The sequence below is a fragment of the Fundulus heteroclitus genome, unplaced genomic scaffold (assembly GCF_011125445.2).
Source record: "Fundulus heteroclitus isolate FHET01 unplaced genomic scaffold, MU-UCD_Fhet_4.1 scaffold_731, whole genome shotgun sequence".
Classification (NCBI taxonomy): domain Eukaryota; kingdom Metazoa; phylum Chordata; class Actinopteri; order Cyprinodontiformes; family Fundulidae; genus Fundulus; species Fundulus heteroclitus.
The window spans coordinates 1,551-23,884 of record NW_023397177.1 but is presented as its reverse complement, the minus strand read 5'-3'; the positions used below and the strand labels follow the sequence as shown (position 1 = coordinate 23,884).

General features: G+C 39.2%; 1 pseudogene; it reads left to right on the top strand.

Annotated features, from left to right (window-relative positions):
* Positions 1–4,944: 4,944 nt before the first annotated feature.
* LOC118561835 lies at positions 4,945–22,034 on the top strand (annotated as a pseudogene).
* Positions 22,035–22,334: the final 300 nt, after the last annotated feature.

Sequence of the window (22,334 nt, the reverse complement as noted above, 5' to 3'; positions counted from 1 at the left end):
GTTAGTGCTGTCATTAATTAACTGTGGTCACCATTTATTTATAATTGGAGGCGTTCTGAATTTTATTCTATATGTTTTAAATGATTGCTTAATTGTGTTCCTGCTAGTCTTCATCAGGTAGGATTGTGAGCTGCATTTGTCAAAAAGGACAAAACGTACAATTCAAATCAGAATTCTAGTCAGATCAAATAAATAAGAAGGTGATGAGCACAGGAGGCACTCCCAAAGCAGAGATGTTAGCCTAAATGTTAAAGATGTCCACCCAGTGTCGTACAGGGTCCGTTTCAGCTTCCTGTCACATCCTAAGTGCTTAAATAGACCTTTCTTCTTTCTTTTTACTAAAACGCTCCTTCAATCCTGAGCGTGGCTGAGGAGACCAAACCTTTTACCTTGTTGGCAGGAACTTTTAGGAGCTGCACTGCAAAAAGGAGACATTTTCTTGAAATCTGTGTATTTTTCCTTGATTTGAGCAAATAAATAAGACTATTTGCCAATGGAATAAGATTTTTACACTTAAAATAGGAACAATTTCATCTCCATCATCTTATTTCAAGTGCAGGATATCTAATTATGTTATTTTAGGGATAAAAATACTCATTCCATTGGCAAATAATCCTATTTAGCTCCTCAAATCAAGGACAAATACACTAATTTCAAGAAAATTTTACTTAGTTCCCTTTTTGCAGTGCGTGGCTCACTGACTTGGCCTGTAAATACGCCACAAGAACAGAGACTTGTTCTTTTACAGGAGGTGGCAGGAACTGAGCTCTTTCTGGCCGGGGTGCTTCATACTTCACAGGAACTCGTGTATCTAAAAAAAGTCCTTCTAGGTCCCTCCCGCCTGCCGCCGTGTTTATCAGGGACGTAACCACAAAGAAAACACGTTCTGCACAGAGATCTGCCCAGAAAGCAACAATCTTTGTCTGTTTTTCTGGCGTTTGGATTGGCCTTTAGTTTGATGCTTCTTAGAACTAATGAAGCGTTTTGGGTGAAACGTCGTCAAGTCCAGTTACCTCCTATATAGGCGCTTAAATCACCTCCTGGATGACTGAGAAGCTACATGCTTCCTGTCGGACTGTATCGGTGCGCCATCTTGGTCCATTAAGCATCTTCAGCTCATAAATTACTCGTATGTTCTGACTGACGAAGCCCAGATTCCCCGTTTTCTAGCTGGTGACTGAATCTTCACTTTTTTGGGTCTGTGTCGTCTGGATCCGTTAACCGGTTGGAGGACTGAATGTTTTTGTACGTCTTGTCATGTTGACATGGAGCTCCCTCCGCCACGTTTTGTCCTGCAGCGACATCGTCAGCTTGTTTTTGCTTACGTTGATCCTCTAATTTTATCTGTTTCAAGTGGAGCTGCAATCAGCTCCTCTTTGGGAGTCTGACCTCAAATCGTACCAAAAAGTATTTTGTTCTTTAAACTCCAAATATCCTGAATGTGAGACGAGTAAAAATTACAATTTTTTAAAAATAAAACCGAAGGGGGAACTATTAATATTTCCATAATACCTACAGTCATACGTTGTATGCTATATGTGCATATTATACTAAATTTATTCCTTCTCCGTGTGGTTTTTATACAAGTTTAAAGGGAAACTTGCTGCTTTTTATGGGGATTTTCACCCATGTTTTAATACCTGAACTAAAGACTGTATGCCTTTATAAATGATTATTTGGTGATTTGTTCTCCTTCAGAGTTTCTGCTGGAATTAAACTCTCACATATTTTCAGCCTACTGCCTCTTCTTCTATTTCTAACATTTGTAAATATATTTCTTATATTTATTTAAGTTACAGTTGTAATTTTTTTTCTTTTTTTTTTCTTTTTTTATTCTGTTTAAACAAGCATAAGCATCAATGGGTCTGTCATCAGGAAGGTCGCCCTGATCACAGATCCCCTCCATCACATCAGCCAGAGGGTCCCTCAGGTCCAAAAAGCCATTTATTCTGCTTCTATTGTTGAACAGTTTAAAAATAAGAACCGTACTTTTAACAGTCCTTTTATGTTCTAATATTTTTTTTAATGGGTCTTGAAATGTTTATTGTATTTTAAGTGCTGGTATGAAGCACTGTCAAAGAAAAATGTCTCGTTTTCTTTTCCTCGCAGTGATGGAAATGAAACGATGCGGTTTTAGAGGCAGACTCTAAGTTAAGGAAAAAGAAAAGTATAAAAAAATTGCTGTAACTGTTGTGGAAAAAGGTTGGCAGTAACCTTTAAAGTAATTTAAAGTATAAAGTAATTCTCTACTCTTCCCACCTGAAGTTACGCAACGAAAGAAGAGAATTCATAATTTTATCAAAAAATACACCAAACACACGACCAGTTTACGTAAAAGTGATTCTTGGTTTTTATTCACAATCTTTGGGTAAATATTGCCTCAGGAAGTACGGAGCCTTGTTCTAACGTTACCTGTCCCAGGTGTACCCGCCTTTCTCCCAGTAACTGCTGGAGATGAGCTCACTGCAAAAACAGGCCTAAAAATAAGTTACAAGTTTCTTGAAACGAGTGTATTTGTACTTTATTTGAGCAGGTAAATAATATAATCTGCCAATGGAATAAGATTTTTGCACTTAAAATAGGAAGAAATCATCTCCATCAACTTATTTTAATTGCAGTATATCTAATTATCTTATTTTAAGGGTAAAATTACTCTTTCCATTGGCAGATAATCTCATTTACCTGCTCAAATCATGGACAAATACACTCATTTCAAGTAAATTGTACTTATTTCTAGTTCTGTTTTTGCAGTGCTGTCTTATTCAGCAGATGTCATGGAAGAGAGATGGATGCAAAAATCTTGGTTTCAAAGTCTTTATTTTGTAAAGGAGATTGGAAATGTGAGCTACTGCTGCCTGAATTTGGTGTTTTATTGCCGTGTCACTTATTTCTTTTTAAATACCAGTATTTGCTCATAATTGTGTGTTTTTGTCAATCTTATTCCATTGTTTTGTACAAATTAAATCAGATCTTACGATGAAAGAGTTGCTCAGAACTGGAGCAGCGCTTTTACCAAATTCTTTTATTTGGACACGGAAAGCCTTCAGTAAAGTTAGTGAAGCTTCTTGCTGTGTTTGTCTTGGCCAGTAGGGGGCGCTTTTACAGCATTTGTGTGAAGCATCAGCAGCTTTATGCATTTACTCATAGTATAAAGTGACGTCACATTTGTTATCAGGGTTTTGCGGTGACATTTTTTTTAACACCAATCATTGCATAATTACGCCTTACAAAAGTTTTTATAGTCCTTTATCTTTCTTATATTTCATTCTCCTACCATAACAAACTTTAATGGATTTTATGTGATGGACCGACATCAGAGTTGATGCATAATTGTGTTTTTGAAGGAAAATAATTGACACCAACTGTTTTTATTTTTGAAGTTTGGAGAGCATTTGTATTCAGCTCCCATTTACACCCACAAATAAAACCCCGGTTTAACCTAATTAGCAATTAGGATCCACATCAGTCTGAATGCAGCTGTTTCCGGTTCTTTCCCCAGATGTGAGTAAAGGAGCTGAGGGATGCTTTAGTTTAGATCAATGCAGATCCGTGTGTTAGAATGGCCTAGTCAAACTCCAGACCTCTTAATCCAATTAAACTTTACTTTGTGTTGCTCTATCAAGTAAAACCCTATTAAAACACTTTAAAGTTTGTGTTTTTAACGTGATAAAATGTCCAAAAGTTCACAGAACATGAATACTTTTGTGAGATTTAGTAAATATTTGTAAGCTGAGAGATTTTTAATGAGTCGGGGAGGTATGGGAGGTAAAACCAGCAGCATGGCTTCATTTCACACCCATCATGCTGTCACCTACTCCAAGTGTGCAGACTCCTTAAAATACCAGACCGTCCAGATAAATGTTAGCGCACTAAGGAGGGCTTCTTCCAGCTCACCCCCCCCCCCCCCCACCCGCATTATTCTGCAACTCAAAAAGACCAAACTTTAATAAAAGACAGAAACAGATTCTGATGTAAGATGGTGACTATTAAGAAATTATTTAGTTATTTTTCATGTTTTAGCTCTAAATAAACCAATTAGATACAAAAACACAAGGTTTTTTTTTCAGCTTCTGACCAACCACACTGCAAAAAGAGAACTAAAAATAAATACAATTTTTTTGAAATTATTGTATTTCTCCTGGATTTGAGCAGGTAAATAAGATTATCTGCCAATGGAATGAGAATCTTCACCCCTAAAATAAGATAATTAGATATACTGTACTTGAAATAAGATGATGGAGATAAATTGTTCCTATTTTAAGTGTAAAAATCGTATTCCATTGGCAAATAATCTTATTTACCTGCTCAAATCAAAGAAAAATACTCTAATTTCAAGAAATATTTTCTTATTTTTAGCTTTATTTTTGCAGTGCGGGGAGGAGTTAAAAACGTTACAGCACAGAGCACTTTAATTATACTGTGTCTAAATTGATCCAAGTCCTGACTGCCCTTGAGCAATGCTTCAACCCCCCAGCTTAGTCCCTCTGCTGCTTCTGGTTCCGCTTTGCTTTAGAGTTCTGCTTTCTGCGCAAAGCTGGAAAAAAAAAGAGAAACCCGTATCTGTTAATGAATTTTCCTGGTTCTGAAGATGAATTACTGGCTGCCCAGCTGTCCATTTATTTAGATCTAATCCAACCAACGATCGGCGTCTACCGCAGCTTTGGAGACTATTTTTAAACCCACGAGTAATTTTGTGCCACGATTCAGTTTTCTTACGTGTCTCGTTCACTTCTTTGCTGTGTTAAATAATGAGAGTTATGAAGCGAAGAGACTAGAAGGAGGAGAGAAGGTCACCTGAGCCAGACTTCCAGGAGAATTTAAACCCTCCGTTTGCCATGAAGAGAAACCCTAAATATACCTCACCTAATCTGCTTAGGGGGCTTGTGGTAGGAGTTAGTCTTTGTCCTGATGGAGCACACACACACACACACACACACACACACATACGCTGACAATGATAAAGAGTCAGAGAGCAGCTTAAAAAGCTGCTGACCAGCAGAGCAGCCCGGCTTCAAACCCACAGTCGCCCTGCAGTCAGGTCCAAAATGAACCGGTCCAACCTCCTCAACCTCAACAGCCTGGGCAAGATCTGCGGCTCGGGCAACAGCGGCGACATGGTGATCCTGGACCGGGTGAAGAGGAAGAACTCCGTGAGGCGCATGTCCATCATCGAGGACGGGCAGCTGGCCGAGGTCCTCTACCTCATCCCCAAACAGTGCATGATGGAGCAGCTGCCCTTCATCAACCCGGACGACTACATCCTCTGTGAGAAGCTGGCCGGGATTCCCGCAGAGGTCTCAGGTACCCAGAGGTTTCCTCGTCTGATCTCACTGAGTGATCACGAAATTAAGTTTATCCCTATGAATGCATCGAAGCATTCAGTAAAGCCCCAAACTCTTAATTACCCGGGTCGATTTTGCATCTTTTTTTGTTTTAAATCCAACCAAAAATGTGTTTTTCATAGAAAAGGAGATAAAACACACTGCAAAAAGGGAACTAAATTAGGTAAAATTTTCTTGAAATGAGTGCATTTTCTCTTGATTTGAGCAGGTAAATATGATTATTTGCCAATGGAATAAGATTTTTGCACTTAAAGTAGTAAAGATTCATCTCCATCATCATTTTTCAAGTGCAGAATATCTAATTATCTTATTTTAGGGGTAGAGCTACTAATCCCATTGGCAAATAGTCTTATTTACCTGCTCAAATCAATGAAAAACACACTTATTTCTAGAAAATTTTACTTACTTTTAGTTCCCTTTATGCAGTGCAATGGGAAAATCTATGGAAAATATGTTTATTTTTAGATTTAATTAAAAACAACACATCAGAAATTATGGATACCCCTCTCAATAGTCAATGTAGAAATATTAATCAGACCCTTCCCATAACTGCAGGTTTCCTCTGATGTTTTGATTTATCTTTGAGGCTGGAAGACCTCCTTACCATCACCCTCATCTTTAGCTCCCTTCACAGATAATCCATCACTCTTCTGTCACTAAAAGTAATCACTGACAGGAAAAAAAAATCTAATCTAAGCAAAAATAATGTAAATTAAATGAAAGAATCTAACCCAAGAAACTTGCACTGCAAAAACAGAACTAAAAATAAGTCAAATTTTCTTGAAATTTGTGCATTTATCCTTGATTTTAACAGGTAAATAAGATGATCTGCCAATGGAGTGAGTATTTTCACCCCTAAAATAAGATAATTAGACATCCTGCACTTGAAACAAGATGATAGAGATGAGTTGTTCCTATTTTAAGTGTAAAAATCTCATTCCATTGGCAAATCATCTTATTTACCTGCTAAAATCAAGGACAAATGCACCGATTTCAAGAAGATTTGACTTATTTTTAGTTTTGTTTTTGCAGTGTGTCTTTTCTAGAAAACCTATTTAAAACCCAATTTAGATTAAAATAACTAAATTCCTGTTCAGTAAATAAGAATATCCATCCTGATGATGCTTGTTTAACCCTTTTAAAGTAACAACCTTTAAGTTTCTATCAGACATGCTTGTGATTAAGCTCACTTTTACGTATTGAAATGTTTAATTTTAATCGTCTGATGTGATATTCTAATCTCAAATGTTATATTAGCTGCAGGCAGAAAATAACAATTAGAAGAACTAAAGGCTTGAAAAGTAATCAATCCACAATGTGCTTCACTTTGTGAATTGACCTACTGAAATAAATAAACTTATTCTAATTTATTTAATATGACAGCATCAAAACAAGTCGGACGTTTTTACAATTAAGGCAGGTAAATGTTTCTAGATGCCGGGAGATTTCCTCCCTTTTCAGCACAGATGAGGTCATGGATCAGACAGACAACAGAAATAAACGGCGGTGCAGCTGACCACACACCCCCTCAGACCCCCCCCCCCCCCCCCCCCCCCCCCCCTGTTTCTCCTGGAGCGGCGGGGCGCTCAGTTGCTTCAGTCTCCTCGCTCTGATCCGCAGCTCTGAGCTCTGCTGCAGAGACAAACGACCAGCAGTCATGAAACAGAAAGGTAAACTCTCCCAACTGTTCTCTGAAACGGTTTATCTTTAAATCGTTTGCATTTATTCATGCCTTCATGGTTCTTAATTCACCCCAGTAGGGCTGGTCTTTGGAGAAATGTGACAAATTAATGTTACATCCTCTCTTCATTCTTAGTCTTTAATTTGCTTTATATTTAAAAAAAAAAAAAAAAAAAACAGTTTATGACTTGTCTTGGTTTTTGTGTGCTTTCATGCAGAAAGTAGCTGTTAATTATCAGGAAATTGAATTAGTTGTTGCTGTTTTTGTGGATTATATCAACAACTTGACACATTTTAAACCATATTTGTAAATCCTTCCGTCAAGATTCTTCCATCTAAACTGGGAACGCCCTAAAAAACTAATTTCCAGGGATGAGATCTGCACCAAGTGGGTAAAGGTGCAACAACAGCAGGAGTTTTTCTCTGACTGCGTGTTGTGCTGAACGTCTTTTTGATCATTTTAAGCGATTACGAACCATACAAATGTCTTGTTGTGTGTTGGTGACATTTAATCTGAAAGAAATTATGGCAATAAGTAGCGTTATTGTTGAAAAGTCATTTCCACGCCTCTGTTAACCCCCTAAAAGCCAGCGTTTGTATGTTTTAACATGAACTCGGAACAGTTTCTGTTTAAACACACAACTGCTGCCATATAGGATCTTTTTTGATTAAAATAGAGCTCCAACCATCGCCTATAGTCTGTCTCATTTCACTGCAAACTATCTTTACCACATCTTGTAATTGCTAACCATCAGCCACACCGATGGAAATTTGATGGAAGCACAAAAGCCAGTAATAATTCCCAGAGGTGGGATGAAGCCATTACTTCCCAAGTCTAGAGTCAAGTCCAAGGCCTAAGACTTAAATTTCAAGTCATTAACAACTCATAACGAGCTATCTCTGAAACTTTAATTAAATTAGGAAGCAGAAGAGGCGGATCAATATTTTTTATTTTTACTATTATTTTGTGTGGTTATTTTTTTTTAAACTTTAATGAGAGCATCAAGTTATTTCAAGTAAAGACGCTCAAGTCCAAGTCATTAGTATTCTAGTCAAAATCGAGTTGCAAGTCTTTTCTAATGTAACCAAGTCGAGTCTCAGGTCATCAAATCTGTCACTTGATTCTGATTTTACTGTGATAATACCGTATTTCCTGTCTGCTTTTTGGTTTAACGCCGTATGAAGACATGATCTCATAGGAAAACATCTCTTCAGCATCTCCTGACCATGCATTTAAACCTGCAGCTTACACCATTTGATCACCAGGCGAAGCCACAGATTTAGTTGGATATGTTGAATAAGTCGCGACATGAGGGCCTCAGCCAACACACCATGCCAGCTACAGATCTGAACCACTACTGCGCTGTGATATATGGACAATATTTGCACCAAAGACTGGATAAAAAAAACATTATTTAACGAGATGCTTCAAATGCCTCGTCACGCTGGATGTTAGAAAATTAAAATGTTAGCTTGGGCTTAGCTTCTAATTAATTCTGCTTATAACACACTTTGAGAGTGTTGGCATCCCATCATCAGGTGCTCATTTGCTCTAAAATACATAAATACAGCAGAAATAACGTATCTTGGTGTGTTTGAACGCTGAATCCCACATACTGATCCCAACACACAGGCGCAATTCAAACCAGGAGCACAAATACTTCAAAGTTTGGACAGAACTTAAGATACAACAAAGTCCCCATGCTGCATGTGTTTCTAATACGTCAGCATACATGGCAAGATATCAGACTCTACTAGGAAGCAGCTTAAATCTCATGCAGTCTGCACTGAGGAAGAGTCACTCACCTCAGCATGCTGGATGCTTGAAACTGAAACATTAACTAATTTCTGGTTAAATATCGCCTGACCAATTGGAGGCACCTGTTGAGCATTGAAATTTTAAGCCCAGCCAGTCATTTTATTCTTAAATATGAAAAAAAAAAAAAAACAGAAACAAACATTACTGTCATGCTAAAAGAAAAATGTCTTAATTTATTGTCCACACCGGCTTGACATACAGCTCAAAGAGGCTTTTGCAAAAACTTCCTCTATGTAAGAACCATGAAAGGAAAGCAATTATCAAAAGGACAAAAAATGCAGTTTTGTAGTTTTTTCAGATTCTCAGCAAACATATGGAAGATGTCATCAAATGAGGCCAAAACTGGTCTACGTGCGTACCCTATGAACCATAAAACTGATACTGTACACCTTCCTGAACACACAATCCCAATAGTCAAACATGGCAGTGGCAGTGTCATGCTGTGGGGATAATTTTCTTCAGCCAGGATAGGGAAGCTGCTCTGATTTCATTTGAAGAATGGATGGAGCTACACGAGGACAACCCTGCAAGAAAACCTGTTAGAATGGCCTAGTCAAAGTCCAGATGTAAGTCAGAATATGAGGCAACACTTGAAATCTGATGTTTACAGGAGCTCTTCGCCCCAATCTGACCGAGCTTTAGCTGGTCTGCAAAGAGAAACCGGTTCAGTTTTAAGTTTATAATTGGTTATTTATGGGTAACACAGTAAATGGGGTGAAGATAAGTGCATGGCCCCTTTTTCAGAGTTTAAAATCAAATTTCCTTCCCCTTCACAATTAGACATGGCCTAAAATTAAAATCCTGGTAAAATCCATCGGAGGCTGCGGTTTTAACGTGACAAAACGTGAAAGGATCAAAGTGGTGTGAATACTTTTACGCACACCTGTGCTCAAAACATAAAACTGGGCAAATATATAAAGTAGAGACGCCATCAGTCCTGAACAGGCGGATGTTTATAGCTGAGGATAACAGACTGAGTGATTAGCCTCTCAGGTTTCTCTCCACTTGCCGTCTTTCTAAATCGAACATTTGTTAATACCTGACACCAGATCAGGTCTTCAACACCCGACCCAAATGTTCACAGTGTCCTTCTCAGTTTTACAGCGAAAAGTCAGGAACTGCTGTGGTAGTAGAAAACATGACTTTTAAACTTGAACCCTCTGTCGCTGCAAACCTTTGTTATTAAAACTTTGAAGCAGCTCGTGCCGCATGCTTGTTACCATGCCAACAAGCCTGTCCTTGTTGCAGAGCAGAGGTCACGCACCAAATTCAGCGTTGTAAGCTGAGTCGACTCGGTCTGGAAACATGACTGCATTGTGCAAGAAGTGGGTTTGCATTTGTTTCAAAACAACATTAGCGACGTGTGTGTGAGTGAAAAATGAAACGATAAAGCTTCCTTGTCTTCCTTGTCTGTAAGCGAGCACTAATTTCACCAAGGACGTTCCAAAGTGGGCTGATTAGATCATGAAGGCCTCCTCTGGTTTTTCTGCTATGTGAGTACGACAGAGATAAAGACAGGAAGAATTAGTGCTTCTTTTTAATCCTAAACAGCGTTCTTTACAGCCATGCGTGCTGTTCATGTGGAAAAAAAGGATAAAGCGATGCCTGGATGCAGGCAGATGATTGCTCTTCAAGGATTGGGTAATGTTTTTTCCAAGTATTCATGTATTAAAACTGAGAAATGAAATTCATGAGGGATTTACAATGAAGCTAAGTGAAGCAGGCTGTTACATATATTCTTACAAACTGCGGCGGCGCTTTTGTATTTGTTCTGACTGCAGACAGGATCAGGTTTAGGGCCGTAACTTCCTGACTGATGAAGACCAACACACATGTTCTCCTGCCTTACCCATTTTGAAGAGTGGGAAATTGTCCTGTGCAGGACATTATCTTTATTATATGGGGAAACAGGGATAGATTACCAATAAAAAGACTCCTGGACAGGATGTTTAGTTTAAAAAGTAACGTATCAACTAAAAAATACTTGAGTTACATTTCTTTAATAGAAATGGCTTGAGGGGCGAAAAAGGTGTCAATTGTTATTTTGTAATTTAATTCACTTCAGTGTGCTTATGTTGATGAAAATTACAATAAATATCACTTTACATTCAAATGCAATTGTATTGTTTCTAAAATATGTATTTATTAATTAATGTTGGCTATATCATCCATGGAATTAATGTATTAAAATTAAAAGTTGAGTTTTTTAATTGCTTTTATCTATTGTTATTGTGTTATATTTACTTGGAGTTGCCATTATATGTGGATGATGCTGTATTCTTACTATTTAACCATTAGAGGGTATGCACACATTTTTAAATTATAAATTAATGAATCTTTTCTTAACATTAGGCTTAAAACTTCTGTAAAACTCTGTCTGGTAGTTTAGTTAATGAAAAAAATTATTTCAAATAGATTTTCTCCTAATGATAGGAAAAAAGAACCAGTTTGGAGGTTGTTATTGTCATTTAAGGATAAAAACTGTTGAGCTTACTTGTGCAGACGTCTTGTTTTTGCCTGGCTCTGACCTCCAATGTGTCTACAGCCTCCATCAATCCATTATCTGTACCCGCTTGTCCATGCAGGGCTGTGGGCGGCCTGGTGCATATCTAACAAGCATTCACACTCACACCTAAGGGCAATTTGGAGAAACCAATTAGCCAAACAGTTGTGATTTTGTACAAATGGAGGAGGCCAGAATACCCAGAGAGAAGCCATGAATGCACAGGGAGAACATGCAAACTCCACAAAGAAAGGGAGGATTTAAACCCAGGACTTTCTTGCTGCAAAGCAACAGTGCTACCAACTGTGCCACTGAACTACAACCTGAATTCACTAAATATAGTTAAGAAGGACAACACATGTCCTTCAGTTGATGGGATTTATTTATCAGAGCAAAAACAAAGCCATGTGGCCATTAAAGTACATCCAATCCTACAGTTAGAGATCAGGACAAAGGAAAAACAAGATTCCTGCAGCACAACAACCTATATTATTCTCAAATGAAAGAAGATTAGACTAGTTGGACAATCAAAAGCCCATTTAGGATGAACTCCTTGGTTTAAAAAGCAGAGGTTAACTGCTGGTTGTCCATGGGCAGCTTTTCTTTCTGTCCACTGACTGTCATTGTTTAGCCCCCAAAATAGTGTATTTTAGCTGATAGACTTCACTTAGATCAAATTTACTAACTTGAGCTTTAAGTAAATTCAGGACAGAAGGTAAGATGGTTTAAATTAAGAAATCTTCAGATGGATACTACTGATAAAACATGCAAACGGCTTTGAAAAAATGTACTTTGACCCCAGAAGAAACCTTTTTCAAGTCCGATGAGACCCGAAAATGGTTTCTGCACCAGTGCTTTTTTGGTAGAGAGACAACAAGACAGGGATACCACAAATGCATGGACCCAATTAGAGTTTAGTTTTTCATTTAGTTTTATTCTGAATGTTTCTGCCCAGAGGAATCTCAGGAGGTTAGGTAAACATTACCAGAAGCATGAAACAGTTACTGGAAAAAGATTCAGAACCTCCGTAAAAATCTAAATTCTGCTTTTTATTTACTTTTTAAAATTACTTTGAACATATAATGTGTTACAGAAACGATTTCCCTTTTTACAGATTCTCCTTTGCTTTTTTTTCTTCCAGCAATAATATTTTTGATAATCAAAATTTTGTTTACTTCAGACAAAGATAACCTGAGTAAATTTCAAAAATGCAGTTTTCAAATAATGGTTTAATTTATTAAGAAAAAAAAAACTTCTCAAACCATCCTGGACCTATGTCAAACACGGTCTGCGTTTGATTCATAGTTTCAGACGATCTGCACAGAGTTTGTTAGTGGATCTTTGTTTTAAGAGCAGGGGAGACAGTTTTTTTTTCATAAATAAGCCATGGAGACGATGTGCTGTTCAATACGTCACTGATTCCTTCGTGCCCTCTGTCCCTGCAGTGCTGCATGCCCCAGACAGCTGCCAGCCTGGTCCTCCGGCAGGAAAACAGCCCATCCAGTGCTTCAGATGTGGAGCATTGTGCAAAGGAGAGGCGCTGCGAGTGCAGAGCAGCTACTTCCACATAAGGTGTTTCACATGCAAGGGTGAGTGAAGCCAGAAGGCAGAATCACATCTAGATAACGCGTCTGCTCCCATTGAAGGCCTAAAAATCATCCTCTGATACTGTTCAGTCAGAGTAAGAAACGCTGGTGTTACAAAATCACAAACGTTTCCCAACCCTTGCACCAAATAACTGTGGCTATTTCAGTCCTGGTGCATTGTTGTGTTGGCTCTACTGAACTAGGAAACCCTAAACCTTTTTAGATTGCTATTTAACCTTCATTTCTTCAGTAAAATACAACCATGGTGGATTGTCATCAGGCCTCATGGTACTGAATGTATTACAGAAATCTAGAATGGGCTGTTGTGAGCTCCTCCCCGGTTTGCAGAGCAGAGCTATCTGGCTCCATAGCGGACATATTTCCCCCAGCAAGCCTTTGTCTCGACTAATCAGTCCTGACAAGCTGCTCATGTTGTTGCTCTCTCTTGTCACTGTGCTGTTCAGAGCCGGAGAAAACAAAGACACTTTCAGGAGAAGCAGGACTCGTGAGGGAATGACTCAAAAATGTGTAGAAATGTGGGTTTAAATGCTCAAAATCAGACAACCGTCACATGACAATCTAAGCAGGATCAATATTTATGCTCCATGTTTTTGTAAATTAATATTGTAGAAATGCTGTCTGTGACGTTGAGAAGGAAATTAATTAAATCCGAGTGTTTGTCTCTGTGAGTGAGTCTCAGTGGGAACCAGAATAGAGCGGTGCAAATCTGTTTTTGGCATCTCGGCGCATTCTGTTGCAGCCGGCTCAGAGGGACAGAGCGGGGTTTGTCCGGATCAAATGTCTCCCAACAAGTCGAGTCCTGTCAGTGACCTGTCACTTAGCTAACGGACTCACATAGATTTATAAAGGTTACAAAAATAGTCCGTCAATTCAGAGTTTCTGACAGCCTAATCAGATTCATCATTTGCGTCAGACTAATTTAACACCTTTCTTTTCACTGATTCAGATGTCATTACATAAATTCTCAGATGTATGAATGAAGTCCTAAATGGTGACAACAGCCTAATAAAAGACATGTCTTCAAGCTGTGAAACCCGAGCTTACTTCTGAGGGCTTTCTTAGATAAATGAGTTATTTTCTTTCAATGTCCCCTTTACTTGTGTGTATATAGAGTACAGTAATAAATCAGTTGTCTGATTTGCTTTCAAGTTCAATAAACTGACATTATGTAGCTAATTACAAGCCAAAATCCGATGAACAGCTGTGTTGCTAGCTAGCTTAGGCTAGCTGTTGGCTAGCTTAGGTTAGCTGGTGGCTAGCTGCTAGCTAAATGTGTTAAAAAATTAGTTTTTAAAATACCCCAGTTTTGGACCAAACTTCTTATTTTTCCTTCTTTTTTTTATCACATCACTAACATCACTATTCCCTGCAAAATTGCACAGCTTGAAAGTAGCAAAAAATGGCCGCTAACCATTAGCTGCTAGCAGAAGCAAGCATTTTGTTTACTTCTCTGTACGATTTTCCCTCTGCCACTATCTGAAGGTAACACAACAGGCATCCATGCACAGTATTGTTTTCAGGTTTAGCTGCATGGTTTGAATTATATATATGAGTCAGGAAAATATAAGAGCATTTTCAAAGCCTTTATTTGTCCCCCACTGAGAGACAGGAAACATCTAAATGTCTCTCAACGTTCAATGTTTGTGGACATTCAACATATTTACAGATACAGTTAAGTCCAAAATGATTCACCCCCGACTAACATTGTTAAGTAATATTAATATTTTGAAAGAGTCCAACCGATCCCGACTTGACTCTAATAGAAAATAGAGCTAAAGATTAAGGCAGTGGTGGCAAAGAGGCCTTCAAATCTTCTGAATACCAGCGGAAACGTGCAAAAAGCTGTTCAGTGATTCAAAGAAGGGTTTATGAAATGCAAATAACATCAGATTATTTTTAAACACTGACACTCATTTTAAATAGTTTCTCTCTTGAAACAAATTTTTCATTATGTTATGGTGGAGGTCCAAACCATAATCAGCCTACGGACAAACTTAAAAAGATATTTTAAAACTAGCTTCATGGTCTGTATGATGTGGCGGTAGTGCAGGGACCCCTTACATCATTCTTCCTGCAGCCATCCTGGTTTGATTCCCAACTTTTCACCTTTGCTGTATTTCTTACCCTGCTTCTCTTTTTCCTTGTTTCCTTTCTGATCACTTTGAACGACATTAGTGACAAAAAGAAATTTCAACAAGATAAGCAGATTTATTGCAGGGTTCTTTTCAGGGCTGAAAGTTGGCCAACAATCCAACTTTTGGTTGTGTCACCCCTGAACAATGTGTCTGAATTGTCTCCTCAGCCTGTTATCAAGTTTAAGGCGTCTGACTATACTTGTTTCTAAAAACCACCAGGCTTGTTTGATTCAGTGGAACAGGAGCTAGGTAGTTTGTCTTGAAACCAGCGTGCGAATGAATGAATGTATTGTAAAGCTCTTTGGGGGCCTCAGGACTTGATAAAAGCGCTGAACAAATTCAAGCCATTTACAATTTGTAAAAAAACGTAGATGCAGAACTTTGTGCATTCAGTTTTTTTTTTCTCAAGATGTCTTTTTGTTTGCGCTTGAATGTGTGGTTTTGTCTAGTGTGTGGCTGCGACTTGGCTCAGAGCGGCTTCTTCATGAGGAGCGGCGACTGCCTCTGCCCGGTGGACTTCCAGCGCCTTCACGGCACGCCCTGCACCAGCTGTGGGGACTTCGTGGAGGGGGAGGTGGTCACTGTCCTGGGGAAGTCCTACCATCCAGCCTGCTTCGTGTGCACCGTGTGCAGGTAATAAAACATATTCTGTCAGCTTTAGGTTTAGAGAAAGAGTTTTTTTTTTTACTTATCTTTTGTTTATTTTGTCTGCTTCTCAGACGGCCCTTCCCTGCAGGGGACTTCGTAACCTTCAGGGGAAAAGACTGCCTCTGTCAGCGCTGTACTGAACCTGTGTCTCCTTCTAATCAGATCCGTCATCCCAATAGTGAGTACCTCCATACTGAGTTTCCTTTCCAAGGGATGTCATATGAAATATCTATAAATTAATCATGAACTGTGATCCTTTAGACTCTTAGCCAGGACACAGACTGTGGCTTGTGTGCTGGACGCTGGCCAACTTTGCTTTCTGAGCCATCTGTTGGTTTATTTTACCTCTTTCACTCTTGTGCTCCTGACTCAGGACAGCACCACATCTCACAGGGAACATCCTCAAAAGAGCTTGATAATTTTCTGCAAGTGTCACATGACCTCACATTTTTGTGCAAATATTCCATGTTGCATTATCACGAGAGACTTGGAGATGTTGAAAATCGACTGTTAAAGCAGAATACGCTATGCGAGTCGGTCAGGATAGATTATACACAGGTGCTGGTCTAGAATTAGAATACCATGAAAAGGTACATTTCTTTTACTAATTCCGTTCAAAAAGTGAAACTTGTATATTATTTTCAGACATTACACAGAGACTGATATATTTCAAGTGTTTATTTCTTTTAATAATGATGATTTTAACTGACAACTAACGAAAACCTCAAATTCAGTATCTCAGAAAATTTGTTAATTAACATCTGCAAATGCCTCCATGGAGAAGACTGCTGACTGGACAGTTGTCCAGAAGACGAGGACGAAAGGTCATTGCTGAAGAGGCTGGCTGTTCACAGAGCACTGAGTCTAAGCACATTAATAGAGGAGAAGGAAAAGATGTGGTAGAAAAATGTGTCCAAGCAACAGGGATGACCGCACCCTGGAGAGGATTTGAAACCAAACCCACTCAGAAATGTGGGGAGATTCACAGAGAGTGGACTGCAGCTGGATCAGAGCTTCCAGAACTTCCAGAATCCACTCTGGAACAAGAGACGGCGTCAGAAACGTCTCGCTAAAGACAGAAAGTACTGGATGCTGCTGAGTCGTCCACGGTTCTGTGCTCTGATGGAAGTAAATTTGTTTCCTTTTGAAATTAAGGTCCCAGAGTCTGGAGGAGGAGAGGAGAGGCACAGAACCCACGTTGCTTCAGGTCCAGTGGAAAATTTCCACAGTCAGTGATGGTTCAGGTGCCGTGTCACCTGCTGGTGTTGGTCTACTGCAGGGGTGTCAAACATACGGCCCGCGGGCCGGATCCGGCCCGCCGAACAATTTAGTCCGGCCCTGTGGCTAAATGCATTATCATTATAAAATAATTTTTTTTTTTTTTTTTTTTTTTCCCCAGTGTCCTGTCTGGCAATGTGGCAATAAGATGCCACAAAGAGCTCATCAGATTTGACTTTCACAAGTGGACAAGATAAAAGGAAGAGAATGATAAAACAATTATTGAAAAAACATGTACTTTGTTTAATTGAAAATATGCAGTTCCTATATTGTCCACGAGAGGCGCTGTGTTTTAATTAGCAGATTAAGCTTCAGGTGTGGAAAAATTCAAATCATTTCTTAATTTTTATCTGTTTGATGTATTTTGTCATGCAGGACAAGTTCCAAAAAATGTGAATAAATGTTTTTCAACAATGTACAATCACTGTGATCAGTTCTTATGCATAATGCACAAGTAAATGTTTAACTGAGTAAAAGTATTGTTGAAATTGTACATACTTTCTTAAAAACTCTGAGATTATTCAAAATATATTGTGTAAAAGTGAAATTAACTTAATATGAAAATCAACAAGTCCACTTTTATTAGTTCTATTTAATCTTGCAATGAGTTTACTCGTGTGGCCCTCTTGAGATCAGATTAAGCTGAATGCGGCCCCTAAACCAAAATGAGTTTGACACCCCTGGTCTACTGTGTTTTAGAGCCCTTCATGCTTCCTGCTGACCAACTTTATGGAGATGCAGATTTCATTTCTAACAGGACTTGGCACCTGCACACAGCACCAAAGCTCCCAGGACCTGGTCTAAGGACCAAGGTACACCTGTTCTTAAAGGGCCAGCACACTCTCCTGACCTTAACCCCACAGATAATCTATGGACTATTGAGAAGAGGAAGATGAGATACGCCAGATCTGACGATGCAGAAGAGCTGAAGGCCTCCATCAGAGCTACCTGGGCTCTCATCACACCTGAGCAGCGCCACAGACTGATGGACTCCGTGCCACGCCGCATGGTTGCAGTGATCCAGGAAAAGGAGAACCGGCTAAGTACTGAGTGCTGCACATGCTCAGACTTTTCATGTTCATACTATTAAATTGGCCAACATTTCTGGAAATACTTTTTTTTTGCTTTGGTCTTAAGTAATATTCTAATTTTCTGAGATACTGAATTTGGGGTTTTCATTAGTTGTCAGTTATGATCATCAAAGTTAAAAGCTTAGAATACATCAGTCTGTGTGTAATGAATGGATATAATTTACAGTTGTAGAATGGAGTTACTGAAAAGAAATCGACTTTTTCATGATATTCTATCATTACCAGCACCTATATAGTGTTTATCAAGCTTTCATAAACTTTATGTCAAGTTCTAACCACATATTGCAGTGCATTTTACTGAGATACAATATGACCATATGATCAACAGAAAGTTATAAACTATTGTAAAGCAAAATTAAGTCCCCTATACTCTCATAACCCAAAATTAAGCCAAACGCAACTTTTCTTTCATAAAAAGGGTTAATCTGTGTGTACTTTAATCTCAGTATAAATACAGCTGTTCTGTAAGTAACTCTGAAGTTTAGCTAGTTTAAAGTTTAAACTGGGTTTGCATTGTATTCCAAACTTTGAACACCTTGTTTGAGCTCTGTTCATGTTGGCACAGCTGCAGGCTTACCCAGACATCTGCATTTTGCAAAGATAACATGTGATAGAAGGAAATTTAACAAAATGTGTGCTCTCTGGAAACATCCTATCCACTATGAAGCATGGAGGTGGCAGCATTATGCTGTGGGATGCTTTTTGTTAAGGTACGAAGTCAAATTGGGCACAATAACTTTTGTCAAGACTACACGGCTCAAAGTGCACGGGTTTCCTTTGGAAAAGAACAAAGTGCGGTTCAGATCCAAGAAGGCCGTAATTAAAAGGATCTGATCTAAGAGCTTTAATTCCATTTCAGGATAGATTCCTGCAGTTTAGATCCAGACATGAATGCAGGCATGTTTTCGTTTTCCAGACTGTTCCGGATGTGGCAGAGATATCAAAAACGGCCAGGCCCTGTTGGCCCTAGGAGGTCAGTGGCACATCGGTTGCTTCAAATGTAAGCCTGCGGCAGGATCCTGAGCCGGGAGTACATCAACAAGTAAGTACATAGTCGTCTTTCTCAGCTGTTGGCCTTATTCAGCTGGTTTTATGCCAGTAAATGAACAAATCACACTGGGATTTTCTAAAAGCAAAATTGAACTTAATATAAAGAATAAACTCACATGTACGTCTTTCAGAGATGGCGTTCCTTACTGTGAGAGGGACTACCAGACTCAGTTTGGGGTCAGATGTGAAGCGTGTCAACGGTTTATTACAGGAAAAGTCCTTGAGGTAAGAAGAGTCTCAGTTATGACACATTTTAGTGATAGTCTTGCATTTCTAAAATATTCTCCACTGCACATGAACAGTGGCAGTTTTGGCTTTCTCCTGCATTGTTTACATTTCAATTGTTTTACTTTTAAATTCAGTGCTGCACCTTATACTGTATTTTAAATCTACTGTAAATTACAAGCTGTATTCTTGCACAAATGCCCTTTGCACAATCAATTCTGCACATACAAATGGTTTTAAAAAATACTCACCTCTACACTGTGACTTGTCCTGCATTGTCTACATTTAAATTGTTTACTTTTAAATCACTGCTGCACCTTATACTGTAATTTAATTTTACTGCAATTTACAAGCTGTATGCAACGAAATTTCGTTCTGTACGCACTCTGTGCATACAAAATGACAAATAAAGTTGTCTAAGTCTAAGTCTAAAAGCAGCTGCAATGGATAATATCAATGCCTCATTAGAAGCAGACATGATACATAATAAAAATGCCACACCTCCTACAAAATGCCCAACAGTACATTTGCCTCAGACGTTTACGTTTTTATCAAGGGGACAATTATCATATTCATTTTTAAGGATTTATTTCAACCATTTATTTTTAATATTAAAAGAATTGTTCAACATCAACAAATCTGAAAAACCAATCAAATACAAACAAAGGGACGCCCAGGGAGCGCAAGGAAGCTCTAAGATGGAGAACTGTAGCTTTCCACACATTGGGAATGTTTTCTGGAGACATTTATGAACGGCTCCAGGGTTCCCTAATTCTGTTAGCACAGGTTATTCAGAGGTGTCACCACCTGTCAAGGTGTCCCAGTCAGATGACGGACAGATGGATGAGTCAGGATGAGGCTTTCAAACCCAAAAAACAAAGTATTGATTATCAAGCATGATGGCGGCCGTATCATGCTGCGGTTTTGACTTTTTTACACAAAGTGGATGGAAAATGAGGATCGATTACTGTCAATTATTGACGATTTAGGCTTCAGCAGTTTTTTTTTTCTTCACAAGCAGAATCTCCTCCGTCAGCTGTATCTGCGTTTTTGGTTTTTAAAGCCTGCATTTCAGAGGACGTGTTTTCAGGCTGTCTGCTGCCCCATGGCGCGCCTCTTCTCTTTAATTCAGTTAAATTCAGTTTTATTTATATAGCGCCAATTCACAAAACATGTCATCTCAAGTCTCTTTCCAAAGTCAAATTCAATCAGGTAATACAGATTAGTCAATATAAAACATCATGACAAGCAGCATTCACTCCTCCTGAAGAGCGTAGAGCCACAGTGGACAGTCCGTCTGCATTGTTGATGGCTTTGCAGCAATCCCTCATACTGAGCATGCATGAAGCGACAGTGGAGAGGAAAACTCCCCTTTAACAGGGAGGGGAACCTCCAGCAGAACCAGAACCAGGCTCAGTGTGAACGCTCATCTGCCTCCACCCACTGGGGCTTAGAGAAGACAGAGCAGAGACACAGAAAGCTCAGAAGCTCACATTGACCCAGGAGTACTTTCTATGTTAGAGAAGACAGAGCAGAGACACAGAAAGCACAGAAGCTCACATTGACCCAGGAGTACTGTCTATGTGAGATGGTAATAGATGATGATCTGCCTCCCCTGATGATGTCACAGCTAACAGAACGCCAGACCAGGTGTACCTTCTATGAAGAGAAAAATGACAGAGAACAAAAAGTTGAAAGCTGAAATAACAACAAACAATGCAGATTGGAGAGCAGTAGGAGAACTCAGCAGAGTGAGAGAAATAGACCCTGATGTCCTCCAGTAGCCTAAGCCTATAGCAGCATAACTATAGAGGTAGCTCAGGGTAACATGAGCCACTCTGACTAGAAGCTTTGTCACAAAGGAAAGTTTTAAGATTAGTCTTAAAAGTAGACGGGGTGTCTGCCTCACGGACCAAAACTGGGAGTTGGTTCCACAGGAGAGGATCCTGATAGCTAAAGGATCTGCCTCCCATTCTACTTTTAGAGACTCTAGGAACCACCAGCAGACCTGCGGTCTGAGAGCGAAGTGCTCTGTTAGGAACATACGGGGTAATCAGAGCTCTGATATATGATGGAGCTTGATTATTAAGGGCTTTATACGTTAGAAGAAGAATTTTAAATTCTAGTCTTCTCTGTTTCTAGGCTGGTGAAAGACACTTCCACCCAGGTTGTGCGAGATGCAGCCGATGTGGTAAAATGTTCACAGAGGGAGAGGAAATGTACGTTCAAGGTCAGTGTGGGAACTTTCTAACTGCCTTTAACGAGGTTGCCATTCTGGGATTTGGATAATTGCCTGTTTAGTTCCTTAAATACAACCGGTGCAGCTAACTGTCCACCGTGTTCACAGGTTCAACGATCTGGCACCCAAACTGCAAAGACAACGGCAGAGCAGAGGAGAGCTGCAGAGTAAGACCTCTCTTGATCTTTCCAAAGCGTCGCATTTACCTGGTTTGCATATTTGAAAGACTCAGAAACAGGATGACACCTTGGTTTAACGATCAGCAACTTTTAGACGGTTCTACATGGGATCTCTCAGGCTTCATGCACCATGATGTAGAGGTCCTTAGCTCAACGTCACTTCTTTGCGTTTTCTTCCCAGGTCAGCAGAACAAAGACTCCCTGTCTTGATTTCCTTTTCCCCCCTCATGAACTAAAGGTCAATATTGTGTGCAGGCCTGTTTCTTCTGCACTGGATGACCCAATAATAAATGAGTGATATAATAAAACACAGTGTGCTTCAATAGCATTCACTCATCATTTTACACTATTAGTCACCTCAGGACCACAGATTGCTGAATATTATTAGGATTTTATGTGATCAAACCAACAAAAAAATTACGAAGCCCCTAAAGGGACATTGAAGGGAAATTTAAAAAAAAACTATTTTCTGGTGCAAACACATTTAATAAATCCTGTACACACAGAAGTAATGTGTTTTAAATTTCCCTTCAATGTC